The following is an 11,940-nucleotide window of genomic DNA, read 5'->3' as shown; positions in this document are numbered from 1 at the left end:
CCTTTTTTTTTTTTTTTCAAATGCATGTTTGATAATTATTATTTTTTATATAAATTCGTGTCTCATTTATATAACAATTAATTTTTATATTATATCCTATTTGTATGGCATTTAATATTTTTAGATGTTCCTTTATAAACTTTAAATTTATAATTCATAATGTTGTAACTCCTTAGTAACACAACATTATAATTAATATTTCAGAAGAATATTATTTGCTTCTAAAAAGTATAAATTATAATTTTCAATATTTCAAAAAAATATTAACACGTTGCTCCTGAAGAAGTACAACTCTATAAATATTATATTTTTATAGAAAATATATCTTTGAGGAATTAACGCTCTCTCAATAATAATTTGTTGTTACTTTTGAAGTAGCACAATATTTTTTATATTTAGTTATATTTTACTTGCTGTTGAAGAGCATAATTAAAATTATGTTTTTACTCTGAAAAGTAAATTTTTGTACAACTTATTATTTTGAATAATAATATGTTATTGTTTTTGAAGAGCATGACACAATGATTCTCATATTTAGGAAAAATATTGATATGTTGCTCTTGAAGAAATGATAGAAAAATACAATGTGCTCTTAATGTAGTATATGTTTCAAAGAATATATCATTTTGAATCCGTGTTTATCCATAAAGAAATGCATATAACTCATGTCATATTGACATTTGATTAATTTGTCTACTTGATTGAATATTATACAAGTATATAATGTTTAATCATATTTTTTGAAATTAAATAATTGAATTATATTTTATATTGAACTAGAAGTTTAATTTACTTTTATTGTTTGGTATGACTGGTTAGATCTTCACCAGATCAACAATGATACGAAATTAAAAATTCAAATGAATATTCAATGAAGAATTAGAAGATTATTCAATTCAATAAATTTCTTTATATTATTTGTTCTCTTTATCGACAATTAATCATTAACCATCACTAGGGCTGAACATGGTCCGATTTGATTTGTTTTTAAAGAAAATCTAACCAAACCTGAATTTTCGGGTATTAAGTAAGTAAAATCGTCGGGTCTAAATTTAATTATTGAATCGTTTGAGTTTGGTTCCATTTGATTCTTGAGTTCCGTACAATAATTAATTTTTTTTTATATTTAAAACAACGTTACATTAATTCAACTATGATATTTTCAATCTTAACTCTTACAAAATAATGCAGTTTAACCCCCCGTGATATCTCTTTGTTGAGTTCTTCACATAATTGATTGTTAAAATCACAATAATAGGAAAATAGTGAGCCTACAATAACGAAGAGAGGCACAACCAAGTTTCCAATTCGATTTTTCCAGTAAAGCGAAACGCTAGAATAAGAGATATGAGTAAAACTTAGGTTAATTTGATGAAACTGGGTTTGGTTGGAAATTAGAAATAGGAAAATCATATTTTAGGTTTGGGCCAAGCAGTTTGCAAGTTTATTTAAAAAAATAAAATAATTTAACTTATTTAAAATAAAAAATTTAAAAAATTAGAAAGATTCGATTCTCGATTCAGATACCCTTTCAGGTATTTAACTTAAGATGAATTGCTTGTCTTGGTTCAATTCAATTCAAGTTCGATTCGGTTGGGGAGTTTTGTCTAACTCTAACATTACTAGTTAAAATAGAGATTGAATTTTCTATATTTCTGAAAATTAGTTAGGATGATAAATGGGGACCCATCATTTTCCACATTAACCATCTAAATATTATTTATATCTAATATATTTGATACAATACTGAATGATTGCATAGTGTATGCAACTTGAAGTTTGAGAAATTGCTGTTCAAATTTTAAATTTTGAACATAATTTTCAGATTATATAATCAAAATAGTACATTGTTAATACTATTGATTTTAAATCTCAAAATTTTCGTAAGCGTTACTTGAGATGTCAATAAATAGTTTAACACTATTATTTGCTAAATGGCACCAATTAATTGAATTGAAAAAAGAATACTTTCCATTTTTATTTAGGGAATACTATTAGATATCATGCCAACATTATAGCTCTTAATGTTATAATTGACCCACAATCGGAACCTAATTTTTCATCTAATTTATTTAATAGTATAGCATATGTAAAAGTGATATACCACAATGCACTGAAATGGAAATAAATAAGTAGTTTAAATCCTTATAAAATATCTCAAGCTCTAAAGCGATTTGCTAATTATTAATTTAATTAATCAATTATCTCAACATTAGGAGAAGGAATTAAGAAGCTAAAAACAATATATTAATACATAATTATATTATTTAGATCGTCGTAAAAGATAATTCGAACCAAAAGTTTGAAAGACAAGTGGATGTTCTCTTCGTATTCCAGTTTTATAGTTTTGAGTTTTGAATTCATTTTAGATTTTGTGTTTTGAGTATCTATTTTGAAATTGCTGAAAATGTGTTTTCTTTATCATTTTGAAAAACTATTTTTGAAAACATAAAATTGAAAAATACGTTCACTTTGAAATTTTGAGAAATTTTTTTATAATATTTTATTCAAGAAATATGATTATTCGATAAATTTTAATAGTTTAATGTTAATATAGTATTAAATAACATATAAATTTTGAAGTTGGCGAATCTTGAAATATTTTTTGACAGATATAAAAAACACAACCTAAATTAAATTTGGTAACACAGTTCAATAGATACTATAAGAAGTTTACGTGTCATGACAAAACAAGTAGACACTAAACAAAATATAAACTACATCCACGAAATCATGTACGATGTCTTGAGCAGTCATTCCACATTTGTGCAACAATTTAATCCCTGACTTGTCCTATTTGAGCTGTTTGACTAGCATCAAAATGTATGACTTCTTGATTTTGACTTGACTCTAATATGTCTTGAAACACCATATTCTCCTCTGAATACTCTACAAATAATTTATCTAAAGCGTGCTCTTGACGAATAAAGTTGTTTATTGCACAACATGCAGTAGGAATTTGTCTTTACCTACTAAGTGGATAATTGGTAATCAACTTCAGAATAGAAAATTTTGCCTTTAAAACCCCAATGCAACATTTAATAATGTTACAGCACGAGGAGTGTCTATAGTTGAACAATTCTTCCTTCCCACGTAATCTTTCTTGTCCAACATAGTCACACAGATGATATATTTGACCTCGATAACGGGCAAGAAATCTAGGCATGTTTGGATATCCAGAATCAACAAGGTAAAATTGATCTACAAAATAAAAAAAAGGTTTACATAGTGTGTAACTGTAAATATATTTGCAATAATTATTTAAAGTATAAGAATATACCTCCTCATGGCATTGGAAAGTTGTTCGACCTTCTTGTGACTGCGTCAACGAATCATTAGTAGTACCTTCCCAGCCGACATATACAAATATGAATTCCATATCAAAATCGCATGTCAACATCACATTTTTCATTACATTAGTTTTCCTTTCTCGAAAAAATGTTTGTCTTGATGCAGGAGCTCAAGCTGCAACATGTGTTCCATCTATTGCTTCTATACAATCTTTAAAGAAATGATATATGCGCAAAATCCGCTCATGCACAACGTCTTGATTTGTCGAACGAAATATCTCAGTGCAAAATGAACAAACAGCCCTTACAATCTGTTTAAACCATTTGTGTATCGTGTTGTTGGAATGCTGAAACCTATCACCAATAACACTGTATCATGTATAATCATCAGAAACATAGCAACACCCTCCTCGACGCTCATTTTTTTCCATCTTTCAACAACCCTTTCTCTTTCAAAATATCACAAAAATTCATAAAAACGTATTTCTGTATACAAAAATTACGATAGCACACGTCCGGATGTCCATTCAAAATTTCTAGAATGTACATTTTTTCTGAAAATAATGATGTTTTGCAAGGTCTCCTACCAATGGTACTTACTTTGTTGGCAACAAAGTAATTAAGCATCATCAAATCTCCAAAATTTGCATCAAAATCATCCATATATAACAAATCATCATCACTAAATCTTCATCAATAGAATCATCGGTACTCACATTATCATCCACATTTGATTGACTGGCCATACCGTGAACAAAAACCAAAATAATTATCATAAGTCTTCTTTCGAATAAAATAAACAATCAAGCATTTAGAAACAGAAGAAAAATTAACATCAATTTTTCGATGTTCAACATCACTATATTCGTAAATGAAAACAGTACAACATCACCACAATACTAGAGAAATTTAAACAACACAAAGTAGTTCCAAGATAGTTCAAAACAACACAAAGTAGTCACAAATTAAAACAACACAATACTAAAGAAATTAACACAGCAGTCACATCAAAATAGTTCCAAGATAGGTCCTCTCCTTGCTTCTGGTATCTTCACAAATGACACCTTGAAATCGAGATTTTTAAAAGCCTTTATGGCTTTCATATAAATCTCGTGGAACACCCCTTCCATATTGTTTAAGATGTTCAAGCAAATAACATTTGAATAAGAATCCGGACAATTTACTTCATTATCCGATTGATTACTTGATTTTCCTTAGATCTTTGCAAGCTTTTCTTTTAAGTAAAGTGTTCTAAGTTCAGTTTCTTCTTTCCTCAAACTAACTGTAGATAACCACCATGTCATGCAGACCTTGACTTTATCACTTTTACTGATCTTAGGTTCCTCACGTCGCCGTTTGCCGGATGTACCAATTTCATTACGTCGACGAGTATTTGAAACCACATCGACTTCATCATCATTTTTCCGCACGTACATGCACGCCCCTATTCAAAAAATCATCTTCTAGCTGTTTTTCTTCTTCTGATGTGTTTGGAAGCTGAGTAAAGGCATTGCATAATCCTCCAGTAGCTGTAGTCCTGCTAAATATCTCCTCAAGAGTGTAGTAGTGCTTACATCCTTCCCTCTTGAACAACTTGTAATCCGACTTGTTAATTTAACATTGAAAAAAGAAGTCACATTGTCAATTTTTAAAAAAAACAAAATTGTAAAATTGATAAGATAAAAAATATGAATGAAAATATTCTTTAGAAATTAAAAATACTGTATAAAAGTGTTGCCAAACTTTCTCTGCAGCATTAACTTTGTTAGTATTTGGATCCCGTGTAACATCTGTATGTCTCAAAAGTTCAGAGAACGTGCGATGAATCTTACGCAAGTAATTCCACTTTCCCTTCAATCTATCTATGCCGTACTCCATTTTTGTTGAAACTATCATGGTTTCATTGATCCTGTCCCATTCATCTTTCGTGAATGTAGAACATTGCAATGTGTTTGATTTCACTCTCTCATAAAGAATTTCGATAAAAGCGTGTTCATTCTCGTCTGACCATGACATTGGTTCCTTATTCCTTACTCTGTGACCACCCATGTTAAAGCTATATTGATATAAATCAAATTATCATCAAATATGTGTTTAATTATAGTCACATACCACCAATTGCTCAAAAGTCTTCAAGTGAAATGTCAAATAGCAAAAGCATACCAAACTTACTAGAAACTTACTTGATTAGGCGGTACTGTTCTAAAAAAGCCATGCAGAAATGATCCATACCATACCAGAAACTTACTTGATTAGGAGGTACTGTTCTCTTTTATTCTCTAGTTCTTTTATTTTTTTTCCCTTGCTTAGTGGGCAGGTAAAGCTGCTTCTATTTTCTTTTCTCGTTAAGAAGGGAGGGGTAAGGTTCAACTCCTTGTATAGTAAGGTTTATATGGAAAGGATTTTAAGGCACTCATTTGATGTTTTCCAGGTATATCATCTCTTATTCTTCGAAATAACTTGCTAGATCAGAACATTAACATTAAATAGATCTCATTCTAATTTTACTCAAAATAATTTAGCCTCCATTAAGAACACTAAAACAATGTATTCAATGAAAAACCAAATCGAGAAGACCACGAAAACAAGGAGTAAAAGGAGGCACTAAAGGTATAAAGGGAACTTACACTAAAGCAAACGGAGAGAACATGAATATAATAAATGACATAATGAATCATACAATAATGTGAATGTTGCTTTGTTCTTTTATACAAATTTGAGAGTATTACTTCAAGAATGCAAATATTTGATTTATGCAAGAGAAGGCACAGAAGTACAATAATACTATAATGCCTGAAAACTAAAATGGCACCTAAAGCAAACTTAGTCATGATTTCACTTTATCATGAACCAGAAAAAGATTAGTAGCATTAGGTAACCAATGAATATTACCCGAACAATACTAGTTTGATGCAGCAATAATTAATCCCTCCCAACAATCCTTACAAAATTATTATAATGAAAAACTGCCTGAACAAAGAGACACAATGGAAATGAAGACATTTCTATGGGTACATGCCAGACGAAGACACTTTACACAGATGTCTTTCTGCCTTCTCTTTCTTTGGTCCAAAAACAAGCAGCACAATGGTTTAATTAAGGTGCTTAGAAGCTAATGAAGACTCAAAATGGCAAGTGTTTAATTTATAACTTCTAAAACAACAATACTAAAGCACAAAACTATCACAAACTTGATCATTAACACCATTGGAGAACGCATGGTATTGAAAGAGTAAAATATCAAAGTTTGATTATCGAACTTCTGGTCCATGTTTCTCTTGCAGAATATCAAAAGTGGTACAATGTCAAATTATACATTGTGCATACGAAATTGTACTTTCAATCTAAATAATACAAAGACAATATTCTTACAATCTGACACAAAACATTTTAAACAACTTCCATTTTCTGATTAAGAATAGAAAATTGAGGGGAAATAGCAGAAATTTATAAATGCGAAGAAAATTTTGCCATTTGAAGAAAGAGCAAATTGAAGAACAAACTACATGGATTTCAAGAAACAAGTAAGAATTCAAAAAATATAAAAGCTCAGAGTTTCTGTGATTTATGTTAATTGAAAAGCCCTACACCCCTAAATCAAAAAACCCTAAATTATAAAACATTATAGGAATGAGGAATCACTAAATCAGAATTCATGGAACCAAAATAAAGCACTGACACTGGAAGAAAACAACTGAAATCAAATGACAATGTTACATACCTTTGAAGACGGCAGACCACAGATGCACCACTCACGGCAGACCACATACGACAGACCTACTCACGCATGGTGTAGAGAGTCAAGATGCAAACCTACGGTGCAGTCGGAAGAGAGAGATGCAAACAGGGAAATGAAAGGAGTGGGAGGAGAGAGAGATGTGGGGATTATGGGATACGTGGAAATGGGAAAAATGGAAATTAGCGTTTCCCGTGTTTCGTAAATATACAATGTTTTTACTAGAAAACACTCAAAACATCTTTTTAGGTGTTTTGAGTTTTGTGTACAGATTTTTTTTTTGTTTTCCAAAATTCATTTTTGAAAATGGGAAGGAAAACTTGTTCTTACCGTTTTGAAAAATTGAAAACAGAAAATGGTCCGAAACGGCAAAGGGATGCTAATTTATTTAGATACATTTATTGGCTAAAAGGATCAATAATATCTTACGCACCAACTTCAAATGCTCCAACTCGAATTGACATTATAGAGGACAATTAGTTAATATGATATTAGATGGTACGCCTAAAGTGTAATGATTTTGATTATAATATAAAAATCTCCAAATGAAAATTGAGTAATTAACAAAGATGATCTCATTAAGGAGGTTTATACTCTTGATGAGTATTTAGATATAACAAATTAAAAAATTTCAGAAAAGGTTCAGGTACCTGAAATAATAAAAATTAAGATATCTCAATAAGTTATGTCGCTACGAGGAAAGAAATAGAATCGAAAAGAAAAGATTGTCGACAAACACTTTTGCTCATAATGTACAATATCATATAGGGAGGAATCGAAATAAATGCGTCGAAATATATCGATCAAAGTGATGATTGGCCAAATAAAAGTAACACGATCCTAAATTAAATTTACTAGAGAAATCTGAAGTTTTTGGACCTGTAGTCCAAAAAATCTATATTTATACTAAAAGGAAATGAGAAAAATAAAATCGTAATATGCTTTGCACGATTCTCAACATAGTAAATTTCGCAAAGATCGTGATGGATAAAATTACAGTTCATGTCATGTTATCTTGATGATGCATGAAATTTGAAACATGTGATAAACTAATTTGACATGACTATTAATGTTATCCATGAATAATTTAATATGCGTAAAGCATAATTTCAGTGATATTATCATGAGGGAGAGTAAATACGTATTGTACTCTTTTTCCTTTGATCGAAAATTTATCCTATTGAATTTTCCTGGCAAGATTTTTAACAAGGCAACTTTTTTATCAAAAGAATAACTCACTTTTTTTCCTTCATTAGGATTTTCTTCACGGGGTATTTCCTAATAAGATTTTAACGAGACATATTCTTTATGTAACAAATGTACATAACATATGAGACATTTACCTTAATGCATTTATCAAGTTTTGTTCCATTGCATTTTCTTGAAGACATTGAAGCATAAGACATCAATATTGAAGACATTGACATAAAGACATGGATCGTTTGTATAAGAATCGAAATAAGGAAAAGTAGCTGTATTCTCTTTCATTCGATCAAGTTTTGTCTCATTGAATTTTTTTGACAACGTTTTAATGAGGCAGCATATTATCAAATTATTTTTATTTGTTGGCATTTTTGTCCCATTGATTTTTTTGTCAAACAATATTTCAATGAGATAATTATTGTGTAAATAGTCATTCAAGTGAGAGTGTTGTAAATATTGTAGTATTTATTAATAACTTTTACACTCTTGTAGCCTTAATCATTATGACCATTGTATTCCTTGTAGCCTAATTCTTCCCTATAATTATAGGATTTTATTTCTTAATAAAACACAAATTTATTTATTTTTCTCTTATATTCCCTATAGTTTATAATAGAACACAAGTATTTATAAAAATATAATAGTTCAATGGGTAAGCAAGTAATCCCAACCCATAACCAGTTTGGTTTAAAGCCCAATACGTCATTTAATGAACCTTTGTAGATTCGATAATTTTGTTACAAGGGAAAAAAACATAACTAAGGAGTTAAATATCATCAATTTTAAAACTAAGAACAAATGTTTCAAATCTCAAAAATCAAATACTAATTAAATTTATTTATGATTTAATTAATTAAATATATTAAGGTCACAAAATTATACAATCTGATGACAAATTAACGATTTAATTATGAGGAAAATGAAAGCTAAAATAAACATCCTCTAAGCAACAAGACCAAATGTGTGGAAGACCTGGCTCTTCTAATTTGTATGTGGAGTGTTTATAAAATGGATTTGTACCTTGATATGTAGAATGGGTTTGTGGGATGGGGTATTTGGCTTCAGAAATTTGGATTTAGCATTGGGGGCTTGTGTTAGACGTTTTGAAATGTCGGAGGGTTACACCACACAAAGAAGGTACATCTATACGCATCTTGGCTTCAAAGACATGTGAGAAATCTTCTTCCTTGGTTCAGATTCGTCTATGAGGCCTTCATCTGCATACATTCATCTCCATGTACGTGCTGATTTTTTCTTACTAACAATAGGAGAGAAAATAAAATTAATAGTGATAAAAATGGAGGAAAATGAACAGTGTAGTGCAATAATAAAGGGAGAATGTGTAATGCCTAGATTGCTCCACTTATTTGGGGGAAATTATTAATTTTTTTTTTCATTTCTAGGGTCAACTAACGATTTTGGTGGTTAAACAGATAAAAATTGTCATTTTTGGACTGAGTGTACGATTTTTTTTAAAGATTTGGTACCTCTAGTGACACAAATGAAAAATTTGGGTCAAGTCTGCTAATAAATAAAAGATTTGGTACCTTTGCTACAATTTTTCCTTTTTTAACTGTCTATTTTACCAGCCCAATCATAAATGTCCAATTAGCCTCATTAACAAATTATGGGAAAAATTCATTTCTAAGAAGGTAAGTATACCCCTTCTCAAAATTAAGAACAAAGGTTAAAGTTTTAAAAATTAGATTTTATTTATAAATTAATTTATTAAATATATATTTTATTAATTAAATATATTGAGGTCACAGTTATCTAATTAATTAGTCACAGATTAAATTTCAGTCACAACTTATCAAATTTTTTGTTGCAACTTATTTCTCAATCACAAATCGAAAATTTTATAAATCACAGATTATTCATCGGTCATAGAATCCAAAATCTTTTAGATCATCAATTATTTTCAGTGCAAAATTATTGGATTTATTGGTCACGATTAATTTTTCGATCACAACTTCATCAATTGTGAGTCACAGTTACAATTTTCAGGTCATATATCTAATTATTAGTCACAATCAACCAAACCGCCACGACCAATTGCGACTCTCAAATTGTGAGCCACAATTGAGAGCCACAATCACAAATTCCAAGTCATGTATCCAATTATTTTGACACAATCTACCAAATCGCCATGACTACCACAACCACCGTGACCACAAAAATCGTGCAGATCACCAACATCAACCCATCGTCATCACACACATGCCACCACCCAAAATGGTCACAAACCCTGCCACCCGCAGTCACCACACCACTGCCACGACCACCACCGCCATCACCACCACCTCATCGCCAACCTTCCAATCTCTAACAAAACAGAAAACCTTTGTCGTCGCCACCACCACGACCTCCCATTATAGTCGCTGCTGCAGATTGCGGCTAGATCTCGTCGTTTACCACCAGATTGCTGCAACTGCAGGTCACCACCAGATCTCGTCGTTCACGGCCAAATCGTTGCCAAGTTCGACACCATAAGCCCTCGCCACCGGTTCGTCGACGTGCAATGGAGCAGCTCGTCCATCGGCGGATCTACTTCGCAAATGGGCTTATTTCACCGCCAAAAACTTGCTGTGATTCTCCGCTTCTTCTGGCCGACACTCCTTCTAAGGTGAAATGCATTGAGGGTGGATGATGGGGTGGGCGACGACAGCGATAAGGTGAGGAGATACTATCGGTCTTCGGAGGTGATGGTTGGGTGGAGAGAGAGAGAAGGAGTGAGGCGATCGTTGTTGGGAAAATATAGATTGGGAATTGATTAGGCTTTCTGGTGTATATTTATTTTATAAATTTTTTTAGTTAAAATAGAATATCTAGTTTTTGAAATATGAAACTATCGCCTTGATTTCGGAATTCGTGATTTTAATCTTAGGGTTTTGTATAATTACCACACAAATTATTAATCGAACAAGACTATAAGTAGCCCAAAATTCAAATGATTAAAGTGAATAGTGAAAACCTAATCCCAAATCCCTTTTCGCAATTTTCCTTCATTAACTCTAACACATGAAGACCAGTCAAATAGAGAAGAGAAGAAACTCTAATGTCAGTGTTTGTTGCTTATTCTACAATGGTACAATCTACATCGTAATATCACTATTTTCTTGGTGCCGATTGTCCACTTGCAAATTGTTATTTCGTGATTTTTTTTGTTTTTTTGATCTAGATATGTAAGCTTTTGTTGGGCGATAACAGACAAGTGATTAAATGGGCTAGCTTTGATATCTATTGAACAATATTTGCTAGAACATATTGACTATAAAAGTTGAATTAGAGAATTTGCTTTTAGGAATGTGAGAAAAAATATTTTTATATGATTTGTAAGTTTATATGTGGTATTTGCTGTTTTTGATTTCAAGGTTTGCACATATAAAAATTGCATGAAGAAGTTAGTGGCTTGGATGGTTCTTTGTTGATGATGTATTAATTTTGATAAAGTTCGAAATGTGCTTTTAAGCTTAAACTTATTTGCAATTTTCAGTGGGTTGAATAAGTTGTATTCAGTATCTTAACTACTAATAAAAGACATGAATTTCTGTTTTTCCAATTTAGTTGTGAGTGAACACGTTAATAGCAAGTGCTTCATTTAATATTTAACTTACTAAAAATTGCAAAAAATATTTCTTCCTTTTTATGTGTAGGCTGAGTTTCTTTATTTTCTTTTCCCAATTATATAGTCTTGTTTCTTTATCGAGA

At 30.9% G+C, this 11,940-nt stretch overlaps 1 long non-coding RNA gene across 2 annotated transcripts; it reads right to left on the bottom strand.

Moving 5' to 3' along the window:
- Positions 1-2,629: 2,629 nt before the first annotated feature.
- LOC111412231 lies at positions 2,630-7,222 on the bottom strand. 2 transcript variants are annotated; one of them, XR_002705990.1, is made up of 3 exons: positions 7,012-7,222; positions 3,281-3,644; positions 2,630-3,201 (listed from the first exon to the last, which is right to left on the bottom strand). It is a non-coding gene; the product is annotated as an uncharacterized LOC111412231 (long non-coding RNA). The 2 variants fall into 2 exon arrangements; XR_002705991.1 differs by lacking the exons at positions 2,630-3,201; positions 3,281-3,644 and adding an exon at positions 4,179-4,895.
- Positions 7,223-11,940: the final 4,718 nt, after the last annotated feature.

The sequence above is a fragment of the Olea europaea genome, chromosome 2 (genome assembly GCF_002742605.1).
Source record: "Olea europaea var. sylvestris chromosome 2, O_europaea_v1, whole genome shotgun sequence".
NCBI lineage: Eukaryota > Viridiplantae > Streptophyta > Magnoliopsida > Lamiales > Oleaceae > Olea > Olea europaea.
The sequence above is the reverse complement of the archived record's forward strand: the minus strand, read 5'-3'. Positions and strand labels throughout refer to the sequence as shown.